Genomic DNA, 27,636 nt, shown 5'->3' on the forward strand with positions numbered 1-27,636 from the left:
TTCTCTTTGTCTGGGTAATAGACTAGATATGCTGGGCTGTTCTTGTCATATCCCAGGAATATACCCTATTCACATTTGGAATCCATTTTTTTTTAGGTCATTTTTGCACACGTAACAGTCTGACCGAAAAATCGACATTTCAGACAGGTCTGACTTTCTCCCAGTCAGCTCGAACTAAAGTGTATTTTTGGACAGCAAATGGCCAAAGCTTTAGGTAATCCGTTTCCTAACAGAAGACATCTACCCATTTCAAAAAGGCTCTCCACTACTGCTCAGTTGTACCATTCTGACAAGGAGAATAAGGGAATGAAGCCTTGGGTCTAACACCCTTATTCCTCAAGAGTGATTGGAAAGCCTCTCCCATGTACTCAGTACCATTATGTGACCGTATACACTGGACTTCACCATAGGGTGCACAATCTGCCAGGAATCTCACTGCTGCCTACAATTTTTCAGATTTGTTTTAAGGAGGTAGACAAATACTGCTCCTGAGAAGTCAACTGTAAAGAACACTACATATCTAAATCTGTCTATAGTGACTGGATCAATTGGACCTGCTAAGTCAGTATGTACCAGGTGTAGGGGAACGTTAGCATCAGGTTTCTTTTCTTCTGTTGTTAACAAATTTTCCCTCAATACAAACATCACAGTCTTTTGTCTTATCACTTGTGATTTTCATCCCATTAACAATGCCCAATAACTGCAACACATCATCAACATTACAGTGTCCTGGAATTTCACACCAGGCTTAACATCACAAGATAAACTGACTTTCTCAGTCTGCTACAGTATATTGTTAATAGCAAAATATAGTAGTGTGTTAAAGAAGTTATGAAAAAGAAAAGGAAACATTTTAAAAATAACGTAATATGATTGTCAATGTAATCGTTTTGTGACTGTTATGAGTGTTGCTGTCATCAAGGATTTCTGAGACATCACACATTGCATGCACGGGTTTACCTTTCCCAGTCCTGCAAAGTCAGTTGATGTGAGCCGCTCGGAGTACATGCATCGAAGGTTCTCAGCTGTGCTTGTGCTATCTTGTGCGATCTCGCGATGTCCACGACTTTATTTAATGTTAGCTCAGACCCGGCACTTAAAAGTTTCTCTCGCACTTTTGCTGAGTTTGTGCCAAACACTATTCTATCATTAAACTTGTATCTCGCGATTATCGTATTTGTGTTAGGCATGACAAATGCCAGCAGCAGCGTGTCTGTGAACCTAATTTAAAGTTAAGCTTTACACCTTGCTTTCATATTCGTTTGCATAAGCACAGTCCTTCACCCGCGAATATTTTGCAGCAGCGTGTTGAGGAAGAGAAAACATTATTATTTAACTCACAGATATCAAGGACTGTGTTTTGAGTTGAGTTTGAGTTCATGCTGCAGAGAGCTATATGATTTGCTCCTCATTTATGCAGAAAAGGAGTTGGGCTGTGTGCACAGCATTAAGGGACTAACTTTTATCATTCATGAGGAAAAGCTGACCTCTGATACTATCAGAAGACCCAGTGAAGAATGTAAGATCTTTATGGACTATAAGAATATTTAAATTGATTCTAAGCGTGTATAATTAGAAGGGTGTATTCCTTAGGAATGCAAATGGCTGTTTGTTTCATGTTTTAGGACATTCCAGTATGTCATAAATTAAGATTTAACCTTAAGCTATGTATAACCTCAGAATGAACTGCTAGGGTTTTTTTTTTCCATTTTCTAGGATATAAAAGAGAGAACGGGTTTACTTTAGATATTCTGCCAAAATCCAAATCAGTTGACTGAGTTGGAAAGAAGCAGTCTCACATTCTCTCTACTCACCAAGAATTAAGAATAAAGAAATTATTTTTACTTTAATTGGGTTTAAGTTCTTCCGTTGTTTTCGACTTCAGCGCTCACAGTGCCTATTGGATAGTTGCTGACGGACGGCCTTATATGGGCAGGCACCCAATTACGTGGGAGGCGTGATGATGAATGACGCAACTCCGCCTCACATGGCGACTCAGTTGCAGGCTATGGCCGTATATATGGATGAAAGTAGCTTCCAGTTATGACCGTTGCGCTTAGAATTTCAAAATGAAACCTGCCTAACTTTTGTAAGTAAGCTGTAAGGAATGAGCCTGCCAAATTTCAGCCTTCCACCTACACAGGAAGTTGGAGAATTAGTGATGAGTCAGTCAGTCAGTCAGTCAGTCAGTCAGTGAGGGCTTTGCCTTTTATTAGTATAGATAAAACCATCTTATGCCGTTTCTGTTGATTTACAGTCCTCAGGTAGTACAACTCCATCACCAAATATTACATTATTATTATATTATATATTCCACTATATTGCATATTAGAGCTAGACCAATCTGAAATTTTTGTCACCAATACTGATTTCAAAAAAAATAAAAAGTGTGATTTCCAGTAACTAGTATTATAAGCCGATCAAAGCTTCTCCCCCAGATCAGAAAAATAAATAAATAAAACCAAGTGCAAAAATGTTTAATAACAAAATTATGAAATGAATAAATGAAATGCTGCAGTTTCAAACAAACAAGGCCAGCTGCAAGAAATACCAATCCTAAAAAGGTGATTGGGAAATGCCAAGTTTCTGGTTCACGGACTACAAAGTGATTGAAGTCTGCAAAGCCTTCCTGTACAGAGAGATGGGAAAAGAAAAAAAAAACACGGTTAAGAAAATGATGGTGGCGGCTGATTACACTACTTCTACTTTTTCAGTGTCAGCAACGATCAACAGAACAATAATAAACGGAATAAAGAAGGCAGACCTCTCAGTCACACACATACAGTAAAGCAGTGACTAGAAAGTATACTGCCAAGATCACTTTGGGAAAAGTTCAGCTCATTCACAAACAATGGTTAACTGAATGAATAAATAAAAAGTTCACTTGCATAGCTCTCTCAAGCACATTTTCAGCATTCTGTAATTCAAACTAGATTACAGGATCAGGTAATAGACCAGAAATAGATTCTTCTGTGGCCACTTAAAACCAGCCATCACCGACAAAGAAGATGCAAAAAAAAAAAAAAAGAAGAAAAAAGCAGTCCACTATCTTGCTCATAAAGCATTGTTGTGAGTGTGTAAACCAAACTGGAAGAATAAAACCACAGGGCACCCTGTTACTTGGTCACTGTAAAATGACAATTTGATTAGAACATGATGTGTGTGTGTGTGTGTTTTTCTTAATGCAATCCTAAAGTATGCAATCACACGTGCATATTTTTTCTTAAAAATTATGTAAAATATACACATAGCTTAGGCACATGCTTAAACCTTCAGGGAACATACTTTCTACAGGCATCAGGAGCCCGAGTAAAAGCTGGGAGAATTATGAGGAAAACTGATTCCTCACCAGGAAAACTGGAAGTGACCCATGGGATCAGGCGAACCACTTTGATAGGGGTGCTCTGCAAGACAATCCAGGTGATGCCTATAATAATGGATGGATGACTGAGGTACGTCTTCCCATGGGCTCACCACCTATGGGAAGGGCCAAGGAGGTCGGGTGCGGTATGAGTTGGGTGGCGGCCGATGGCGGGGACCTTGGTGGTCTGATCCTCAGCTACAGAAGCTGGCTTTTGGGATGTGGAATGTCACCTCTCTGAAGGGGAAGGAGCCTGAGCTAGTGCGCGAGGTCGAGAGGTTCCGGCTAGATATAGTCGGGCTCACCTCGACGCACAGCTTGGACTCTGGAACCAATCTCCTTGAGAGGTGCTGGACTCTCTACCACTCTGGAGTTGCCCCAAAAGAGAGGTGCCGAGTGGGTGTGGGCATACTTATTGCCCCCCGACTTGTAGCCTGTTCATTGGGGTTTACCCCAGTGGACGAGAGGGTAGCCTCCCTCCGCCTTCAGGTGGGGGGACGGGTTCTAACTGTTGTTTGCGCGTATGCGCCGAACAGCAGTCTGGAGTACCCACCCTTTTTGTTGTCCCTGGAGGGGGTGCTAGAGGGCATACCTTCTGGGGACTCCCTCGTTCTGCTGGGAGACTTCAATGCTCATGTGGGGAATGACAGTGAGACCTGGAAGGGCATGATTGGGAGGAATGGCCCCCTCGATCTGAACCCGAGCGGTGTTTTGTTATTGGACTTCTGTGCTCATCACGGATTGTCCATAACAAACACCATGTTCAAGCATAGGGGTGTTCATATGGGTACTTGGCATCAGGACACCCTAGGCCTCAGTTCAATGATCGACTTTGTGGTTGTGTCATCGGACTTGCGGCCACATGTCTTGGACACTTGGGTGAAGAGAGGGGAGGAGCTGTTAACTGATCACCACCTGGTGGTGTGTTGGCTTAGATGGTGGCGGAGGATGCCAGTCAGGCCTGGTAGGCCCAAACATATTGTAAGGGTCTGCTGCGAATGTCTGGCAGAGTCCCCTGTCAGAAGTAGCTTCAACTCCCATCTCCAGCAGAACTTCGATCATGTCCCGAGGCAGGTGGGGGACATTGAGTCCGAATGGGCCATGTTCCGTGCCTCTATTGTTGAGGCGGCTGACCAGAGCTGTGGCCGTAAGGTGGTCAGTGCCTCTCGTGAAGGCAATCCCTGAACCCACTGGTGGACACCAGCGGTGAAGGATGCCATCAAGCTGAAGGAGGAGTCCTACAGGACCCTTTTGTCCTGTGGGACTCTGGAGGCAGCTAATAGGTACCGGGAGGCCAAGCAGAATAAGGCTTCGGTGGTTGCTGAGGCAAAAACTCGGGCATGGGAGGAGTTTGGGGAGGCCACGGAGAACGACTTTTGGTCACAGGAGGGGGAAGCAGTGCAGTGTCAACACTGTATATGGTGGGGATGGTGCGCTGCTGACTTCGACTCGGGATGTTGTGGGTCGGTGGGGGGAGTACTTCGAAGACCTCCTCAATCCCACTGACATGCCTTCCATTGAGGAAGCAGAGCCTGGGGACTCGGAGGTGGGCTTCCCCATCTCTGGGACTGAGGTTACCGAGGTGGTCAAAAAACTCCTTGGTGGCAGGGCCCTGGGGGTGGATGAGATACGTCCGGAGTTCCTCAAGGCTCTGGATATTGTAGGACTGTCTTGGTTGACATGCCTCTGCAACATTGCATTGACATTGGGGACAGTGCCTCTGGATTGGCAGACCGAGGTGGTGGTCCCCCTCTTTAAGAAGGGGGACTGGAGGGTATGTTCCAGCTACAGAGGGATCACACTCCTCAGTCTCCCTGGAAAAGCCTATTCGGGGGTCCAGGAGAGGAGGGTCCGTCAGATAGTCGAACCTCGGATTCAGGAGGAACAGTGTGGTTTTCGTCCTGGTCGTGGACCAGCTCTACACCCTTAACAGGGTCCTGGAGGGTGCATGGAAGTTTGGCCAACCAGTCTATATGTGTTCGACCGTGTCCCTCGGGGAATCCTGTGGGGGGTGCTCCCGGCGTATGGGGCACCAGACAGTATTGGACTCCGCCAGGGCTGGCCTTTGTCACCGATTCTGTTCATAACTTTTATGGACAGAATTTCTAGGCGCAGCCATGGCGTTGAGGGGGTCCGGTTTGATGGACTCAGGATTGGGTCACTGCTTTTTGCAGATGATGTTGTCCTGTTTTCTTCATCAGGCTGTGATCTTCAGCTCTCTCTGGATCGGTTTGCAGCTGAGTGTGAAGCGGCTGGGATGGGAATCGTCATCTCCAAATCCGAGACCATGGTCCTCAGCCAGAAAAGGGTGGAGTGCCCTCTCAGGGTTGGGAGCGAGATCCTGCCCCAAGCGGAGGAGTTCAAGTATCTCTGGGTCTTGTTCACGAGTGAGGGAAGAATGGAGCATGAGGCCAACAGGCGAATCGGTGCGGCGTCCGCAGTGATGCGGGCTCTGCATTGGTCTGTCGTGGTAAAAAAGGAGCTGAGCTGTAAGGCAAAGCTCTTAATTTACCAGTCGATCTACATTCCTACCCTCACCTATGGTCATGAGCTATGGGTACTGACCTAAAAAAGGAGATTGCAAATACAAGCGGAAAATATGAGTTTCCTCCGCAGGGTGTCTAAGCTTTCTCTTAAAGGGGCTCAGAGTAGAGCCGCTGCTCCTCCGCATCGAGAGGAGTCAGATGAGGTGGCTCGGGCATCTGATCAGGAGGCCTCCTGGACGCCTCCTTGGTGAAGTGTTCCGGGCACGTCCAACCAGGAGGAGGCCCCGGGGAAGACCCAGGACATGCTGGAGGGACTATGTCTCCCGGCTGGCCTGGGAACACCTCAGGATTCCCTCGGAACAGCTAGAAGTGGCCAAGGAGAGGGAAGTCTGGGCATCTCTGCTCAAGCTGTTTGACCCTGCGACCCGATCTCGGGTAAGCGGAAGAGGATGGATGGATGGACTTAGGTACGTAACATTGGAGAGTGGGGTCTGAAAGAAGGAGATATTAAATATCTGCAGAGTCCTAACACCAAGAATTGAATTTCTCCTTTACTCATAGGCAACATGGTCGCTATGTGCTGAAGGACCAGAATAACAGTTATGTCACTGGATGCCTATTGACTGAACCTCGCCACATGAGGTGTCACAAAGCATTCGGGGAGAACCAACATGGCGACCAAAGCCCACAGCTACACCCGGTAGGGTATGGCATTGGGGGTAAGTACTGTAAAACTCCAGTTAGTGAGCGAAAAAAATTCTTCCTCTAAAGAAAATAAAGCAAGCCGGGAAATGTGTTTAACCAGCTGGGAGGCCAACGTAACAGAGAGATCTGGGGAGGCTCTGTTTCAAAGCAATATGCTCCCCTGACCTGCTAGATGGCAGCATCTCTGGGCTTCAGAACCCATTCGGATAAACGCATGGAATTTTGGGAACTGTAGCACAATAAGGCTGCTCTGCTGATGTCTGTATGTGTCGCCTGAGGGTGCTGCAGGGAGTTACGCTCCCTACTTTATGGGACTTTCGATTGACCTGGAAGTAATTCCTTTGGGCTATGCACTGGCACTGAAAGTATTCCCAGGTCCAGAATATAAGGAACCACTCAACCTCATCCAGACAACTTGGAGTAAGGTATGGAGGCTGAACAAAGCTTGCCTGTGAGGTGTAGAGGTGAAGAAAAGAGAGGAAAGAAGAATTGTACTTTGCTTTAGGACACTTTTGAAGCCTTTTTTGTAAGATATTACTATTAATAAACCTTTTATTTATACTGAGACTTGTGTTTGCGAGGTTGTGTCTGAGGTTTGGGGTACTGTATAAAAATAAAATAATACAAGAACAAAGTTATTAAAATGTGGCATCACACAAAGTGTCAGTTTGAATGAAATATTTTACAAAAGTTTGTTCTATGAAAATTTCAAAGATAATCTATCCCTTATAATGAGGTCTCCATTATAACATGCAGTCTAGATGTCTACCACTGAATGGAATTAAAAGATTTAAAAGAATAGAGAGAGATGAAGGACAAGTAAAGACTGCTGAAAAATACATGATGATTAATTGAATCTAATAAAATAAGCAGGCTTATTTCTAACTACTGTACCAGATAGGAGAACTAAGTTTTGTTTGCTACTTATAATCACAGACAGGACTAGTGGTAGTTTACCCTCACTCCTTCATGACAGTCGCCGCATGACCACCACTGTAGTTATAACTCCAGCAATAAAACCACCTATTGGGGGCCACGTAGGTTGATTAAAATATGACTGGATTCCTTCCTGTACAAAAAGAAACAAGGGCAATAATTGAGGTAAGGAAAAAAGAGATGCAAAGGCAGAGCTAAATTATTACATAAATGATATTTAAAGATAATTGTTAGTTAGATGAAACGTCAACCTATGTGAATTGTTGACAAAAGAGAACACATTTCCTTACCCCACAAATGTCAAGTCATTTTCTAACCTGTTTAATCAAGACCAGGGTCATGGGAAGGGGGCTCCAGTCTATTCCAGTTAGAATAGTGGTCACGGCAAAGACACACTCACACACTAGGGCAAATTTACCTAGCCTGCATGTCTTTGAACAGTGGGAGGAAACCACACAGACACGGAGAGAACATGCAAGATCCATGCAGGGAGGACCCAGGATGTAAATATGAGTCTCCTTACTGTTCTGATGCACTACCACTGTGACACTGTGACACCTTTCCTTCACAAATTTAAAATGGAAAAAAAAAAATTATATATAAAATTAGTTTCTTCTGTCCTAATTGTATTGCTACGAATATATCAACATCAAATACATGAAGTTCGGGTTGCTTCCAGTTAGATGCATTCACATAGTTTTAAGTTTTTTTTTCATGTTTCTTCTGGTATTCCAATAAGCCCAATGAGATATTTTATTTATTTCTGAACTGCCCTTCACTTAAAGAAATACTCCACACATAAATAACATATTTTATACGTTATTTACTTCATGTGTTTTTGGTGATGACCTAGAAATCTTTTTAAATTCATGAGCTTCTTAAATGAAGACAGGACTCAAGACTAATGAATAAGGAGGAGAGGCAGGCCTTGAAATCAAAAGATCAGTCTCATGTGAACTGCATTCCTGTTTATGCTCCGCGCTGATTTTTTTAACAATATTGTGAGCATACTACAGGAAAACTGACATGTCAATTATATGACACAAGTAACAGGAGATTTTCTTTTTTTCTATGAACATTTTCCATATTGTTTGCAGTTCTACAATGTTGGTTACAATAGATGCCTAATCTAGTATACATTTTTTTCTGTTCTCCATGAAAACATGAAATTAAAAATTTCTCAGTCATCACTACAATAAACATGGAATAAGTAATATTTTTTTAAAACATGCTAAAGGAATACTCCACCATTAAATGTATTCTTCTATACAGGAATATGTCACACAAAACTAAATACACAAATAAATGTATTACAAGATGTGACAAAAAATAATACTATATGTGAACATAAATAATTTAAACGTCTTGAAATGTTTTTTGCTTGTTTCTTTATGAATTTATTAAATGCCTTCATTTATTTATTTTTAATGATATGCTCCATGAAGTACAACATGATATAAAAACTGTCATTTTAACTCATCAAAGTTGAGGGCAGGCTGAAGAGGGTACTATTTTTTGAACGGTGAATCCTTGGTAGAGTGAATGTAGATCTTCAGTTATCGACTGCCACATTTACATCAGACACTTCAGACTCAAAAGGATGATGAATTTGGAGATTTACAAATTAAAATATCCACATTCCACAGTAATTATGGGCAAAGTATTTTTACACTTCTATCATCCAGGACACACACAAGGATCCTCCATGGACGCGTGCAGTCACAACTTTAAACATATGCAACATAAACATAAACATAAACATATGCACCAGGATTCTCAAGTCAAGCAAAACCTATACATCCATTCTGCACACTGCTCACCAATCAAAAAATAGTACTCACAAGAGCCCACCCTCTCTACAGGGTGGGCCATTTATATGGATACACCTCAATAAAATGGGAATGGTTGGTGATATTAACTTCCTGTTTGTGGCACATTAGTATATGTGAGGGGGGAAACTTTTCAAGATGGGTGGTGATCATGGTGGCCATTTTGAAGTCGGCCATTTTGGATCCAACTTTTGTTTTTTCAATAGGAAGAGGGTCATTTGACACATATTATTGGGAATTTCACAAGAAAAACAATGTTGTGCTTGGTTTTAACGTAACTTTATTCTTTCATGAGTTATTTACAAGTTTCTCTTTGTTTACAGCCATTGACATGTCGCAGAGGTTAACACGTGAGGAGCGGATAGAAATTGTGTTGATGTCTGGTGAACGCAGTAACCGGGTCATTGCAGCAGATTTCAATGCAAGACACCCTACGAGACCACCCATCTCCCATGTTACAGTTAGCAAACTGCTTGCTAAGTTTCGTGAAGCTGGTTCAGTGTTGGATTTGCCAAAATGTGGACGCATGAAAACTGTCACTAATGAAGAAACATCAGTGGCTGTCCTAGCTTCATTCAGCAAGAGCCCACAGCGTAGCACTCGCCGCATGTCACTGGAGAGTGGCATTAGTCGAACATCCCTTCGGCGGATATTAGCTACTCACAAATAGCACCCTTACAAACTCCGGCTACTGCAGCATCTCAACGAGGATGACCCAGATCGTCACACTGAATTTGCAGAATGGGCAAAACAAAAATTGGAACAGGACCCTCAGTTTACGCAGAAGATTTTGTTCACTGATGAGGCAAACTTTTATGTGAATGGTGAAGTTAACAAACAAAACCACCGCTTGGTCTGACAGTAACCCACATTGGATTGATCCCTCCAAGACTGTTGGAACAAAAAAATTGATGGTATGGTGTGGTATATGGGGTACAAAGATAGTGGGGCCATTCTTCATCAATGGAAACCTCAAGGCCACTGGATATGCAAAATTGCTACATGATGATGTGTTTCCCTCTTTATGCACTGAAGCTGGCACGTTCCCTGAGTTTTTCCAGCAAGATGGTGCACCACCACATTATGGGTGTCAGGTCTGAGCATTCCTAGATGAACAGTTTCCTGGAAAGTGGATTGGTCGTCGTGGGCCAGTTGAATGGCCCCCAAGGTCTCCCGATCTGACCCCCTTAGACTTTTATCTTTGGGCTCATCTGAAGGCAATTGTCTATGCTGTGAAGATACAAGATGTGCAGCACCTGAAACTACGGATACTGGAAGCCTGTGCTAGCATTTCTCCTGCGGTGTTGCTATCAGTGTGTGAAGAGTGGGAGAAGAGGGTTGCATTGACAATCCAACACAATGGGCAGCACATTGAACACATTTTATAAGTGGTCAGAAACTTGTAAATAACTCGTGAAAGAATAAAGTTACGTTAAAACCAAGCACAACATTGTTTTTCTTGTGAAATTCCCAATAAGTTTGATGTGTCAAATGACCCTCTTCCTATTGAAAAAACAGTCAGTTGCAGTAATTTGGCACAATTTGTGCCAAATGAGTCATTAATTGAAATTTAAACTTTTAATGTTAAAATAATTAATAATTTGAATATAGTTGAATCTGGATTGAAAGTTATGAGGCATGTGTTTTCAATTGAGAAGACAAACTTAAAAAGGAAAGCTTTAGCTGGATAAAGTTATTCGTTAAACGTTAATAGAAATGTAAAATCTTGAACATACTTTCGTTCTCAGTATTGATACAAGTTCCATGTTTATTACAAAAACAACAATTTCTTTCATGTATAGGAATTCCTCAATGGGCTTAAATGGGCCATGGTTTTTGAGAGCCTCCCAGCCTTGACTTCCTAAGAAGACAATAAACTGCCCCCGCATAAATAAGAGAGAGACTCCCTTCCAGAGAGGTTGGACATACAATGGATTTTAATAAATGGCGTAAATACAATACACAGAACAGAACACAAGTAATCCTCTTCACAGAGCTAGATGGCCAATTTATCATTGCCACCACAGAAATACAATACAATAGTACAAACTAAAAGGCAAAAGGGAGGAACAGATTATATCACTCACTTAAAACAGAACTATCAAATCTGAGGATATGGATTTGTTCAAATTCATTAAAAACAAATAGAACCTAACTAACATAAATGAAAAACACCAGTATCTGTCCTTCCGCTAATTGTAGAAGTACTGCCAGATTGTAGAAAAGTCAGACAAGCCAGACACAGTCAGTCCTGGAGAGCACAGCTAACTAGCTACCTCCCCCCATTGGCTATTTTACAGCTGAGTCACTTCTGGGCCAGTGCTCCTTCATCTGAGAGATTTTGCCATAGGCAGGCTAACAACTTGGAAGAGAAACAGAGTAGGCGATGGTTAGTAACAATTTATAAATATCATTTTACTTATATTTTAGTACTAATAACTAACAACAGAGATGTAGTAGGCATAGCTAATCAGCAGCTCTAGTTAGGGTATCCTAAACTGAAGCTGTGAGTCTTCAAACTTGGATTTAAAAGCTAAGACTGAAGGAGCACTTCTTAGAGTAGCAGACAGACCATTTAACAGTTTTGGGGTTCTGTAACTAAAATCTCATTATAAGCAGACTGGCATCTTGAGATCTTAATGTGCGCTCCTTTTTTTTAAGTAATGATTGTAGCGAGAAGGTTGTTTGTGCAAAATGTTATTTGTGAAATACTGTATATTTCACAAAGCCAAGCAATGCAATTCAGCTGAGAAAGAGGCTGACAGTAAGACTGACAAGTGACAGTTGTGGGTCAATTCAGGGAGATGGGCAGAGAACATGTGAAGGACATAGACAAGCTGTCTTGGGAAGTGCCGATGTCTGCTTGGCTAAAATGGTTAAAAAACCAGAGTCGATCTCTCAATTAATATATCAGAAGAGGAGTGGAAAGTAGCAATGCAGAGAATTCACTCAAGCTCCATATGCGCAAAGCATACAATTATACAACTTAAAATTATTTATCGAGCACATCTGTCTCGACTAAAACTCTCCAAAATGTATCCAGGGCATGATCCAACCTGTGAACGCTGCAAACTAGTTCCAGCCTCAGTAGGTCACATGTTCTGGGCCTGCTCCAAATTAACATTATTCTGGACAAAAATTTTTAATTACATTTCAGACAGCCTTGGACTCACAATCCCCCCTAACCCATTAACAGCTGTGTTTGGGGTTCTTCCAGAGGGTCTTAAAGTGGAGAAAGACAAACAAATTGTGATTGCATTCACTACACTGTTGGCACGCAGACTTATTCTGATAAACTGGAAGAATCCAAACTCTCCTCTTTTAAGTCAGTGGGAAACTGATGTGTTATATTATTTGAAATTGGAAAAAATCAAATACTCAGTTAGAGGATCCGTACAGACGTTTTTCAAAATATGTCAGGATCTAATCAGTAATATTTTAAAATAAGTCCATGAAGCATAGAGAATTTATTAATTTAGGTATGTTTAAAAGCTATAAAATTTTTATGCCGTTTGGCTTGCTCTCTCTCTCAAGGGTGGGGATCGATCTGTTCTTAACTCTATTTTTCTTTTTGTAAAAACTTGATTGCTTTCTATGGAGTGAAATAAAAATAATAAAAAAAAAAAAACCAGAGTCTGTGAAGGTATTAATAACCATTCAGTTCTTCTGATGGTTGCCCACATCTGACATGAATTCTATGAAAATGTAATTAGGTTAGTGTTTATAATGATAAGGATCCAACACGATGTTAGAACTGTCTCACTATGCCATCAACATTCCTCGCTAGACGGGACATCTGATTTGTCAGCATTCTTCCACTTGGCTGAGATGTCCCTTTGCTTCTCTCTGGCCTGAATATGTATGTATACAGGATTATGCATTATATTCTGGGAATGAATGTTATCTTTAAAAGCAAGTTAAATACATATATTTCTTTTTGTACCATATTTCTCTCTTGTAATTATTTTCCACCATACAAAATGTATGGTATTGGTTCTAGTCAATTCTGCATCAAAAAACACATTTAGGGGAGAAAGAGCGCTCTCTGCTGGATACAATGATATGTTCAGATAAGTAAGTAGGGCCTTGGTCATTTAAGGCTTCACATGTCAAAAGGAGGATTTTGTAATCTGCCTTAAGCTTAACTGGGAGCCAGTGTAAGGGCATATGAACTGGAGTTATGTGTTCTTAATTACTTGTAATAATTCTTGCAGCAGCATTTTGAATTAACTGAAAGCTGTATATAGAATGATTTTAGCAGCCAGTTGGCGTAGTGGTAGTGCTGCTGCTTTGCAGTAAGAAAATTGTGGGTTCGCTTCCCAGGTCATCCCTGTGTGGAGAGTGCTTTGAGTAGTGAGAAAAGTGCTATGTAAATATAAAGAGTAAGTTAATTCTGCATTGCAATAACCAATCCTGTGAGAAATAAATGCATGAATTAATTTCTTAGTATCCTGCATATTTAGAAAGCGTCTTCATTTTCCAACATTTTTAATTTCTTTTTTATCTGTGTTCAAAGAAAAGTAGTTCTCATTCGTCTTCTCCTTTAACTCACTAACGCATCTTCTTCTTTCGGCTGTTCCCGGTAGGGGTTGCCACAGCAGATCATCTTTAAGGAAAATATCAAATAAGCATCATTTGATCTAAAAGAAAGGTATAACTGTGTGTCATCTGCATAGGAATTAAAATTAACGTTATTCTTTCAAATGATAGCTCCCAGTGGAAGCATGTAAAGTGAAACAGTAAAAGTCCCAGTTCTGTGTGTAATGATGGAGTACTGTCAGCATATATCTATACGTACTGGAATCGATTTGATAAATAAGAACTAAACCAGGCAAGGACATTGACTACAATCCTAATGTCAGTTTCCAACCTGTGTAATAAAATAGAATGGTCAACAGTATGAAAATTCATGCTTAAAAAATCTAAGAACATAATTACTGTGGAATTTCCTTCATCAGAGGATATCAGAATGTCATTTACAACAGTTGTTAGAGCAGTTTCTATACTCGGACCACTGCAGAAGCCAGAATGGAATGTCGCAAATAAATTTTGATATATAGGGTGAGACTGAAGCTGATTGGCAACTACTTTTTCAAATATTTTAGAAAGAATGGGCAAATGTGAAATGGGTCTGTAATTATTAAGCTTATGTCGGTCTCGGTAGTGCACACTGCACAGGAACTGCGTCATTCAATAATGAGCTATTGATAATGCTAAGAATAGGTGCCGCAAGAACATCCATTGAGCTTTTTACTAGTTTTGTTGGCACTAGATCTAAGGAACAAGTAGTAGGTTTCATTTTAGAAATTAAAGTTCAGATTTCCTGTTCTGTTAAAGATTAAAATTTCCAACGTGGTGTATACAAGAAGATAATTTTTCAATAAAGAAGTTCATAAAGTTTATAAAGTCTGTACTGCTAATGTCTGTTGGATGTTTTGTACTGTACTTCAGAATTTCCATTTATTAGATTAGCCACTGTTCTAAACAGTACACAAGGATTATTGTTGTTATCTATTATTTTAGAATAGTATTCTGAGCAAACTTTAAAGAGACATTTTGTATACTTTTTAACACTCTCTGTCCATGCAATTTGAAAGGCCTTCAGCTTTGTTGTTCTCCATCTATGCTCCAGTTTTTGACACTAATTTAAGAGTTTGAGTTTCTATGCACTTGAATCACTTTTGTTTTAAGGTGAGCTACTGTATCCAGAAGGTCTTCCAAGGTCACATTATAATTCACATCATATCATGTGTTAGCTGATCTAAATTGCTTTCAATGATTACATCAGAGTTTCTCAAATTAACTACAAATTTTGAGGGAGAGTTACTAATCTAGATTTTATACTGTCATTGTTTTAATCCTTGAACGTATTGGTAAGGGCAGGACTAGATCAAACATAGTTAAATAGTGATAAGAAATATGTTAATTTAATGGAGTAATATTTAAATTTTGAACTTCAACTGTGCTATAATTATATAAAGCTATAATTAGATCTAATGTGTAGTTATGAGTTGGACTGTTGACAAAATCCTACTGAATTTAACAAGTAAAATATTTGCTAAAAGTGTCCGTTTCCACATCCATGTATACATTAAAATCCCCCTTCAACATTATGCAATCATAATTTATAGCTATATCAGATAAAAGGTTGTCAAATTCAGCCATGAACAATGAATGAGGCAAATTCTTTTTTACTTTATTCCCCTTTAATAAACAGAATCAGGCAGAATTCATAAGAGTCACAAGCCACCTCCCTTCATTCTTCCTGTGGTGCTGCCTCCCAGCTCAGAGGGAGTGAGTGAGAATGGGAAAAAGAGAAAAGCAACCTAATAAAACACATTCTGCACAATTTGAAACCCCATTTCCCATCTTCCAGCAACATAAACCTGACATAACTGTTATATCATAGACAATTCAGTATATATTTAAAGAAACAAAAAATGTTTGTGACTAACAAATGTATTTAAAAGAGCTCCAAAAATAAAATTTATCAATGAAGGAGAAAATGGAAAACAAAGTTCTGTTTATAAAAATTACAAATGTGAATTTGAACAGTTTCTCTTCACAATACTAAACACGTAAAGAAAAAGTTGCCATACTCACTTTCGTAATAGTATTTCACCTGTGCTCAAGATCTCATTTGCACTTCCTGCTAAAGAATAAATATACATTAGGAACGCCAAGGTAGCATGTAATTTACAGCTCTCATCTGAGCAATCACTGAAATTCATCATCATTGTTTAAAAATATATATCCACATGAACATAATTAATTAAAAATTGAGATGACATTTGGAATTTGGTATGAGGTACACAGAACTAACAAGATGCACTTTTTCAAAATAAAGTATTCAAATCTTGTTAGGTAGTTACTATGTAAATTAGCTACTTTGGGGAGGTTGGGGAATCTCCTTTTTTAACTAAGTCTTCTTTTGTTCACATAACTTGTTGTAGTCCATGCTGGATATACCTGTACACTTCAAACCAGGTTGAAGATGACAGCAAACATTACTCTTGAAGTATTAAGATGTTGATTTTTGTGTGCTGCCACCTAAATTAGGAACCTGAATAATCCTGCACTCTGATTACTTGCTTCAGATGGTGGATAAAGTCTTTGTTAATGTGCAGAGCATGTGCTCCATGCTAGAGTAAGTCCTTTCAGTTTGAGTTTCTTTACCCAGTGAGTTCAGACAGTATTCAGATTTCTTCACTTTTTTCACATTATGTTAAGTCTTATGTTAAAATGATTTCATTTTCCCTCATGAAACAACACTTTAATACCCCAAAAATGACAAAACAAAAACAAGATTTTAGAAAGAATTGCATATTTATTGAAGCACTTATTTGAATCACCTTTGCCTGCGATTACTGCATGAAGTCTTCTTGAGTATAACATGACAAGCTGTGAATTTTCTGTCATTCATCTCTGCAGATCCTTTCAGTGCCACATTTCCTCCAGACATGATGCTTAGAACGGAGGCTAAACAGTTCCATCATGGGCTTATCAGACCAGGGAATTGTGTGTCCTTTAGGTGCATTTGTGCAAACTCTAAGCAGGCTTTCATGTGGCTTTTACTGAGGAAAGGCTTTAGTCTGGCCACACTTCCATAAAACCCAGTTTGGTGGAGTGCTGCAATGATGGTTGTCCTCCAGGAAGTTTCTCCCACCTCCATACAACTCCGCAGTGACCATCAGGTTTTCAGCCACCTCTTTTACCAAGGCTCTTCTCTCGCGATTGCTCTTGGTTGTTACAGACTTCTTACATTTAAGAATTATGCAGGCCACTATGCTTTTGGGACCTTAGGAAAGGTACTCACCTATCTATATAACCGTGTCCAATCAACTGAATTTACCAGTGGCACACTCTATACAAGGTAGAGAAACATCTCAACGACGATCAATAGAATGAGATGCACCTGAGCCAAATGTCCACTGTCATAACAACGGGTCTGAATACTTGTCAATGTGATATTTCAGTTTTTTATTTTTATTAAATTTACCAAAATTTTTAAAATCCTGTTCTCGCTTTTTCATTCTTGGGTACTGACTGCTGCTTGATGAGGGAGAAAATGAGTTGGAATACGTTTTGCCTAAGGCTGCAACATAACAAAATGTGAAAGAATTGAAAAGGTCTAAGTATGCATCAGTATGTAAATTCAATCTGAAATTTATTCAAAGCAGTTATTTTGTTTGCTACTTTCAGGCCCATACAACTTTTTTTTTTTTACATCTTTGTTGATTTATTTTTTGATTTTTAAATACTGAATAAGATTGAAGTTGAGTGTGTAAGTGAGAGTGGCTAAAGTGGCTTGAATAGCTTTATAGCATGTGTATGAAATGGATGTATGATCTAAAAAATGGCAAATTAATATGATGAGTAGTTTATCAGATTGCTCCGAGGGACTGGACATACAGACCTTATTATTTTATGATATTGTAGATACATCAGCTTAATTCTGACACCCAAATCAAATCAAATTTTATTTGCCACTTACAATTATGCACAGTACCACCCTCTGGTGATGCATGTAATGCGCTGATAAATGTTTGGCATTGCATCTCTGAAACTAGCCTTGTTGAAATTACCAGCCACAATGAGGGCTGCATTCAGGTCATCATAATGAGTTTCTCATACAGTTCTGTCTGAGCAGCATCAGTGTCTGCATGAGACAGAATGTGCAGAGCTGTCAAAATGACCAATGTCATCACCTGGAGCCCCAGATCTGGTGATCAGTCACATGATATAATAGCTAAATTCCTGCTATCATACCAGTTCTTGTTAACCACGAGACATCCACCTCCACTTTTCAATTTGCCCGACTCCTCTGTTCTGTCCATACGGTAAACAGAGAGAGACATTCAGCAGGCCAAATCACATAATCCGGTATCAATGGAGTCGGTCATGTTTCAGTGAGACAAAAGATGTTGTAATCCCAAATGTCTCGCTGGTAATTTATTCTTGCTAAGATGTCATCCAACTTGTTTTCCAATGACTGGACATTGGTTAGTAGGACACTAAGCAGCAGCGACCTGTTTCACACTCCTATGTATTCCATGAAATGTTTCCTTTGGGTGTGTGTGTTGTTGTTGTTACCATTTTTCCAGAGGATCTCAGCCAAGCTGAGTCAGCAAATACAGAGTCAAAAAGCTGATGATTGACCCATGATCCTATGTTTATTAGTGCCTGGTGATACCAAAAGTATCAGGTCAAAAAAAAAAAAAAGAAGTAAATAAAACAACACATTCTGCAAAGGAAAAACGCAGTCTGATCAGAACTGACAGAAGGGCAACCATAGCAGGGCAATTTTGAAAATGGAGACTTTAAAGAACGTTTAAAACCTTCATTACTCAAACTAAATCCATTTTAGTTTTACCAGCCATTTTACAACATTTCATTCTGAAGTATTATCAATTAACATGTCAAAAAAGTCAGAATGTCAACCACTAGTAGAGCAGTTATTTTCACGTTACTTACAGACCAATCAAAAATGAATCCAGCAAATCACTGCCCACTTGCTTATCAGTTTACTTTCTCTCCCTCTTTCAAATTTGGTCTTCTGGATCTTTGTACTAATTCCCACCACAGACCCATTGACCCTTCAGCATGGAAGCCTTGGAGTGAGTGTTTATCAAGTTACACTACCATCACTTTGTCCATCATCTCGAAATGCAAAGATGACCTCCAGTCATCACTTACTTGCACTGCACTAAATATGATTCCATCCTGCAATCAGTTTTATAATCTTGTTTTTTTTATAATAATATGAACCAGTAAATAAAAATAAATTGCTTAAACAAGCCTGAACTACCTGAGCTGGCTTCAGCAAGCCATCTCCAAACCCAACAAAAAGAGATTTCCTACTTCTGACAGTGTTCTGACTTCTTAAAAGTATAAAGCCCCAGTTCAGAAAAGCATAAGCAGCAGTTTAGGGATAACTTACAAATTGCAACATATTTAAGCAGCTTAATATTTTTAGCACAGTTCAATGTTCTATATTTAAATAGATTCGTTACACATATATACACATTCTGGATAGCATCATGTAAATGAAAACATATAACAATCCTCCAGATATTTTAATGTAAATATGAATAATGTCAAATGAATTTGCACTACAGGCAGGTACTTTTGCAATGCTGCTCTGAATGTGTAACTTATCCAAACTCTCCCCCAGCATCTCAAAATGAATTTCAGACAAAGGACAATGAGTCCTTCACCCCGAAGGTGCCTGTGTGTGCCGTTTCTGCCTGCTCGCCTTCTGTCTAATGTCTTCTTTTTTTTTCTTCAAAATATTCAGGAGCATTTCCCTTACTTATTCCTTTACCAGGTTTATAAAATATTCATCCTTGTATCTTTTATTCAAAAAAAACAAAACAAAAAAAAAAACACCAGTAAAATATATTAGCATTAATTATTTTTTTAATATTGCATTACTTTGAAGAAACAATTGAAAAGTGAATAAATACTGTATATCAAAATAACTGTTTTTATTCTTACAAAATGAACATTATTGAAGGATGATGTGTCTTGCAATGTGATGTAATCTTAAATGTCTTATCAAATCTGGGAGTTTTATGCGCTCACTCCAAACCCGAGACCTACTTGCATAGTGTTTAAGATGTGAAAGAAAACCTGACTGGCAAAACCCATGAAGACTGCACCCAGCTTGGAGTTTAAAGCCATCACTCAACAGGTGTACTTTATCATTTTAAGCTTTAAAATAGCAGGCTTCTTTGTCACAGATTGAATGCTGTAATGATGTTACAGCTCTGATAAGGAAGATCTTAACTGCAAAATTTATGTGAGAAATTCTGTTCAATTTTGAGATTGAAATTTGTAACAACTTGGAGTTTAAGAGTTAAGTTTAAGTTTAAGCGTACAATACATTACGAGAAGCAGGGAAACTTTGTACACAATTTTTGCGAAGTAAGGTCTGATAGTTAAAGGACTATTTTGGAATTTTTCAAGTTCCAGTTATTTTTTCACAAAGACAGTATATTTGCATTTACCACACAAAATTGTGTTCTAAAGCTAAGCAGTTAATATAAATAAATATGTATATATTTACATATACATCCATCTATCATCCAACCCACTATATCCTAACTACAGGGTCACGGGTGTCTGCTGGAGCCAATCCTAGCTAACACAGGGTGCAAGGCAGGAAACAAACCTCGGGCAGGGCGCCAGCCCACCGCAGGGCACACACACACACCAAGCACACACTAGGGACAATTTAGGATCACCAATGCACCTAACCTGCATGTCTTTGGACTGTGGGAGGAAACCCACGCAGACACAGGAAGAACATGCAAACTCCATGCAGGGAGGACCCAGTCTCCTAACTGTGAGGCAGCAGCGCTACCCACTATGTCACCGTGCCGCCCTTACATATACATGTAAATGTATATCATGATCTGGGATGGCAAATAGCTGTTCACAATATAAAACAAATGCCATTGTTCATAATTCATTCAGACTAATTGCATCTATTAATTTTCCAAATGAAATTACATTCTAAAATAAAGAAAGTCTCTCTATTATAAAAAAAAATCTACTGGCAGGCAATTACTAGGAGATGATACGTGATGTTCACGTTAAGATCACGAAAGATACTTAAAAGAGCCACGAGACGAAAGAGAATCGCTTTACACATCAGACTTTGTGCCAAGAGATTGACCCAGAAACGTCTTGCGGGGACGTAGAACATGAGATTCTTGCGAGACACGCCCTACTTACAAGCAATATCAAAGAATATGAAGAGAAAACCCATCAGTCGTGTTTTGGCTTTGAGCACACACAGACCCAGGGCTCTCAGTGCATATAAAGCGTATAAGGACAATACGTTATAAATGAAATGTCGGCGACTAAATGAAGAAGAAAGAGCAGCGTGGAGAAAAGAGACTCAAAAGCGTTGGAGAGAAAAAAATTCAAAAAAGAAAAAGAATAATCTAGGTGCAAATGCAGACAATAAGGAAAGTCATAATCAGCCCGGAACAAGTGGAACTGAAAAAAAAGCATGTCCAATCGGGCTCAGAATTAAAAGGCAAAGAGTAAAAGACAAAGTAGAACTTCATAAAGACATTTAAAAACGTTGGTGAGAAACACATTCAGAGCAGGTTAGAGATTATGAAAGAAGTGGAAGTTGAAAGGCTCAAAAAAAACGTTGGCGCGATAACAATGCAGAGAAACGTAAAGAATATGAAGGCAGAAAAATTACAAAGTATCAAAAAAAAGAAAGTAAACATCGCAGTGGCCCAAACAAACAGAAAATTGTACTCGAAAAAAAGGAAAAAATTCATAAAGGACCAGATATCATTGAAAAAAAATCAGCACAAAGCGAGGTCAGAAATAAAAGACAAAATAAGGTAAAATGTCATAAACAGGTTGAAGAACAAGGGGGACAAACACATGCAAAGCAGGTGAGAGATAATGAAAACAGTGGAATTCAAAAGACGCAAAAAAAACGTTGGCGCAAAACACATGCAGAGCAAGATAAAGAATATGAAAACAGAAAAAAACGAAAGTGTCAAAACAAAGAAAGTAAAGATCGCATTAGCGCAAACATAGAGAAAATTTTACTCGGAGAAATAACGGAAAGGCGAATAGAGATTGAATATATGGACATTGGTGATATGTCAGAAGTATGTAAATATTGTTAGGCTTTGAGGTTCAAGACAGAGACTTGTAGATCGTCTAATTCGTGTTGCCATCAGGGAAAAGTTGTGTTTATACACAATGACTAGGCATATTCAAGAGAATTAAAAGATTTAATGTTTGGGGAAAGTGAAATCTAAAAACACTACAGGCAAAATATTCGAGTCTACAATAATCTTTTCGCATTTGCATCAATCAATGCGCAAAACGTAGATTTACACAAGAATAGACCATACGCTATGAAAATCTGTGGTCCAGCAACAATTAAAGCAACAACAAGTTTAATTTCGAAGAAACCACAATTCGGGCAAGTGTATATTTATGATCACAGAGAAGTGATACAACATAGAATCGAAAGAGTTAAACGATCGGACGTATTAGAAATTATACAACAACAACAACAACAACATTTATTTATATAGCACATTTTCATACAAACAGTAGCTCAAAGTGCTTTACATATTAAAGAATAGAAAAATGAAAGACATAATTATAAAAAATAAATCAACATTAACATCGAATAAGAGTAAGGTTCAATGGCCAGGGGACAGAAAAAACAAAAAAACTCCAGACGGCTGGAGAAAAATAAAATCTGTAGGGATTCCAGACCATGAGACCGCCCAGTCCCCTCTGGGCATTCTACCTAACATAAATGAAACAGTCCTCTTTGGATTTAGGGTTCTCACGGAAGGGCTTGATGATGATGATGGTCACGTAGACTTCTTCCTTTTAATCCGTCCATCATTGTTGGAGCATCATGAAGCTTTGAGTAGGTGGAGGTGGCGCAGGCCACCACCACAAAGAAACCGGAAAAAGAAACAGAAAAGAGAGTAGGGGTCAGTACCGATTTTAGAGCCACCATGAATAGTTGTTATGATGAATTGAACATACAGAGTATCAGGATTAAGTTAAATTACGATTAAAATGAAGTTATAAAAGGCCATGTTAAAGTAATGTGTTTTCAGCAGTGTTTTAAAGTGCTCTACTGTATCAGCCTGGCGAATTCCTATTGGCAGGCTATTCCAGATTTTAGGTGCATAACAGCAGAAGGCCGCCTCACCACTTCTTTTAAGTTTTGTTCTTGGAATTCTAAGGAGACACTCATTTGAGGATCTGAGGTTACGATTTGGAATATAAGGTGTCAGACATTCCGATATATAAGATGGGGCGAGATTATTTAAGGCTTTATAAACCATAAGCAGAATTTTAAAGTCAATTCTGAATGACACAGGTAACCAGTGTAGTGACATCAAAACTGGAGAAATGTGTTCTGATTTTCTTTTCCTAGTTAGGATTCTAGCAGCTGCATTCTGCACTAGTTGCAAACGATTTATATCTTTTTGGGTAGTCCTGAGAGGAGTGCGTTACAGTAATCTAGTCGACTGAAAACAAACGCGTGAACTAATTTCTCAGCATCTTTCAGTGATAAAAGAGGTCTAACTTTACTTATGTTTCTTAAGTGAAAAATGCTGTCCTAATGATCTGATTAATATGTGATTTAAAATTCAGATTACAGTCAACAATCACCCCTAAGCTTTTACCTCCGTCTTGACTTTTAATCCTAATGTATCCAGTTTATTTCTAATAGCCTCATTGTATCCATTATTGCTGATCACTAAAATTTCAGTTTTCTCTTTATTTAACTTGAGAAAATTACTATTCATCCATTCTGAGATACTAGTCAGACATTGTGTTAGTGAATCAATAGAATCGGGTCATCAGGTGCTATTGATAAGTACAGCTGTGTGTCATCAGCATAGCTGTGGTAGCTCACGTTGTGCCCTGAGATAATCTGACCTAACGGAAGCATGTAGATTGAGAATAACAGCGGACCCAGGATAGAGCCTTGTGGAACACCATATTGGATATCATGTGTCTTGAGTTGTAATTCCCACAACTAACAAAATATTTTCTCCCTGTCAGGTAGGATTCAAACCAATTTAAGACACTGCCAGAGAGGCCCACCCATTGACTAAGGCGATTTCTAAGAATGTTGTGATCAATGGTGTCAAATGCAGCACTCAGATCTAAGAGGATGAGAACAGATAAATGGCCTCTGTCTGCATTTACCCAAGTCATTTACTACTTTAACGAGTGCAGTTTCTGTGCTGTGATTTGTTCTAAAACCTGACTGAAATTTATCAAGAATAGCATGTTTATTTAGGTGGTCATTTAACTGCATAATGACTGCCTTCTCTAGAACTTTACTTAAGAAGGGCAGGTTAGAGATGGGTCTAAAATTTTCAAGAGCGAGGGTCAAGATTATGTTTCTTAAGTAGGGGTTTAACTACAGCAGTCTTAAGACAGTCTGGGAAGACCCCAGTATCTAGTGACGAATTTACTATGTCAAGAACATTATCAATTAGCACGCCTGATACTTCTTTGAAAAACCTTGTTGGTATCGGGTCAAGGACGAGGTGGAGGGTTTTAATTGAGATATTATTTTTGTAAATCAGGTAAATCTATCCTAGTGAAAGAGTTTAATTTGTTTATAACAGGATGTTGGGGTTTAGGGGATCCTTAGTGTTGGGGAGATATACTATGTTATTTCTAATATCATTAATTTTTGATTGAAAATACAGCGACAGCCTCACAGGTTTCACTGGAAGCACTTAGGAGGCATTCCTTTGAGCTACCTGGGTTTAGTAGGCGATCAATTGTTGAAAATAAGACTCTGGGATTACTAGCATTGTTATTTATAATATTAGAGAAATAGCAGCGTCTCTCAAGACGGACAGTGTTATTGTATTCTGTTATTTTGACTTTTAATATTTCGTGGTGGATAGTAAGTTTACTCTTCCTCCATTGACGCTCAGCTCTACGGCATGTTCTCTTTAAATCAGACACTCTTTGGGTCTTCCATGGTATACCAATGCTAGAAGATTTTTTCACTGTCTTTTCAGGTGCAACTATGTCAACAGCAGCTCTCACTTTAGAATTAAATCTTTCCACCTTACTATTTACATTGTCCTCGCTATTATAGCTGGCACTATAAACGGACTGATTGCTTAAAATGTTTGTAAGTTTTAAAGCTGCTGCCGAATCAAAGAAGCGTTTTTTAACAATATGCTTCTCATGAGTGTTTTTTATCATTATTTCTATATTAAAAAGTAGAAGAAAATGGTCTGATAGACCAATATCAATGATCTGTTTTATATCAACTTTCAGTCCTTTAGTAATCACTAAGTCTAATGTATGACCTGCTTTATGTGTAGGCTGATTTATGAGTTGTCTCAAATCAAAAGAATCCAGGAGGTTCATAAATTCTTTTACTTTTAGATCACACTGATTATCTATATGAAAATTAAAGTCGCCAACTATTAGGAGTGTGTCATAATTAGTAATTAAAATTGACATTAAGTCAGAGAATTCCTCAAAAAACGACGCGTTATATTTAGGAGGTCTATACACGGATAGTACTAGAACTTGAGAATCTCCATGAATAACAACGGCGAGATACTCAAAGGACTTGAACTTACCAAAACTGACATCTTTACATTTTAATCGGCTCGAGTAAATGTTAGCCAATCTGCCCCTTTTCCCTGGCGGTTTGAATGAGTAAAACTGTAATCCGGAGGCGCAGATTCGATTAAAACTGACGCGCATCTGAATTCAGCCATGTTTCATTTAGTGCAATAAGATCTATTTTTATCACTAATAAGATCGTTGATAAAAACGTTTTGTTAGTTAAAGCTCTGACATTTAATAGTGCCATATTTAATGTTTCGGAGGTGCAGAGATGAGTACTATGTGCGTTATTGTTATTTGGAATAGGAACTAAATTATTATTATTAGCGCGCTCTGTGTATATTTTTGTTTAATCTGTGATCTGTTTTATAGTTTTAATACATTGTTCCTCTAAAATAGTGATTTTAATTAGATTATTGGAGTTTATGCCGTATTTCCTAGGTTTTCTACGTGCATTGAGATTGCTTATTACAGTATTAATGGTGTGAACTTTAACGGAAGACTCTATTAAACATTCATCATGTCCTGGCACAGCAGTATTATTTCGGAAGGGGTTAAGAGCAGAGATAGATAGTCAAGAAAACGAATTACCTTCGATATGTTTTCGGAGAGGACCCGGCGCCGAAACTGTTCGGATGCAGGCCATCACGCTTGAAGAGACGCGACCTTTCCAAAAGAGATTCCAATTGTTGATGAAGCCGACATCCTTCTTCTTGCAGAAACCCTGTAGCCAGTTGTTCAACCCTAGCAGACGACTGTAGTACTCGTTGGATCGTCTGACGAGAGGTAGTGGACCAAAACGAAGATCTTTGCCGATGGGGTCCTCTCCTTCGTGTCTCTAATCAGAGCTGCGAAGTCAGCCTTCAGGATTTCTGATTGTCGGTGCCTTATATCGTTTACGCCGGCATGCAAGACGATTGATCCAACTGCCCTCTCCTTGTGTTTCTCGTAGACTGCTGGCGCACGTTTCATTACATCTCGGACACGAGCACCGGGAAAACAAGAAACAAACGATTTTGCATTAGGGCATGCGACATTAAGGTTTCTAACGATGGAATCACCTACCACTAATACATCACCAGGTGCTGAAGGCGAAATGGGGACGCGGAGAGGGTCAAACCGGTTCTGAGATAAAATGCTCGCCTGTGCCGATGGAGGTGCTCTGGCCTTGAACCCCCGCCTCCATAGCTGAAATCTATCTGCAAAACATGGACAAAGAAGTTTTCTTGGATTTCTATATGAATCAAAAAGATCACACACGCATATATAATAATGCCAACATGTGACGAGTTATCAGCGATAATAGTTTCTAAAGACGGAAATATTAAAAACAGAGTAGATATTCGTGTTTATCCGAAAGCAGAATATCAATCGACATTTCTGTCTAATAATTCACCACATTTCGATCCATTACTGTTTCCCTTGCTTTTCCCAGATGGAGAAACAGGATGGTCATACAATATGAAACGTGAATTCAGAAAAACGAATAAAACCAACACAATATTTCAGGGCAAAATTATTGATACGTTCCAATGTATTTAACCCACTTCTGTAATCTCAAAGCTACAGCTACACCCATCTCTGCAAAGCTTGAACTCCTCAAGGAACCAGGAGCCGGACCTGAGAGAAACCTTGACACCCAGCTCTATAGAACTCCAACCCTTAAGGGCACAGGTGGGTTACGGTGAGTACCGTACCTGAATGGTCTGATCTGAGGCATCTGTTGTGGGTCAGGGCAACCCGGCACAAGCTCCCACACAGGGGTCAAAATTAAAACTAGTTCACTGGAAGAGCGTGGGAGGGGCCAACAGAATAGGGTCAGAGGGCAACATGCACAGGGCTTATTATGGACCTCTGGAGGAAAAGACTGCCCACCTAGACCCCAGAAAGGCAGAGCCCTTTGCAAAAGGTGGGGGCACCCCGGGCCAGCAGGTGGCTGACCCGGAGCGGCCAACCTTCCCAAAGGCATTCCGCCTGTGGAGTAATGTCGAGTGCTGGCGAAAGACAGGATTGAATAACACTCGGCAAATAGTGGAGCAGGTTTCCTGCGCACTACTGCTAAATGCTCTTCCAGAATATCTTGCCCAGCTGGCCTGGGGACAACCTATAAGAAACATGGTCGACCTCATCCAGGTCATAGAAGGGCTTGGGGCAGACTCATATTGTGGGGTAAAAAAACAGCCTTGGTGTGGAT

General features: G+C 39.5%; 1 long non-coding RNA gene across 1 annotated transcript; it reads right to left on the reverse strand.

The window, feature by feature from the left end:
- Positions 1 to 2,510: 2,510 nt before the first annotated feature.
- LOC120537035 lies at positions 2,511 to 26,066 on the reverse strand. The gene is made up of 4 exons (XR_005635250.1): positions 26,034 to 26,066; positions 15,921 to 15,966; positions 7,510 to 7,621; positions 2,511 to 2,629 (listed from the first exon to the last, which is right to left on the reverse strand). It is a non-coding gene; the product is annotated as an uncharacterized LOC120537035 (long non-coding RNA).
- Between the last annotated feature and the right edge of the window lie 1,570 nt (positions 26,067 to 27,636).

Source organism: Polypterus senegalus, chromosome 10 (assembly GCF_016835505.1).
Source record: "Polypterus senegalus isolate Bchr_013 chromosome 10, ASM1683550v1, whole genome shotgun sequence".
In the NCBI taxonomy this organism is placed as follows: domain Eukaryota; kingdom Metazoa; phylum Chordata; class Cladistia; order Polypteriformes; family Polypteridae; genus Polypterus; species Polypterus senegalus.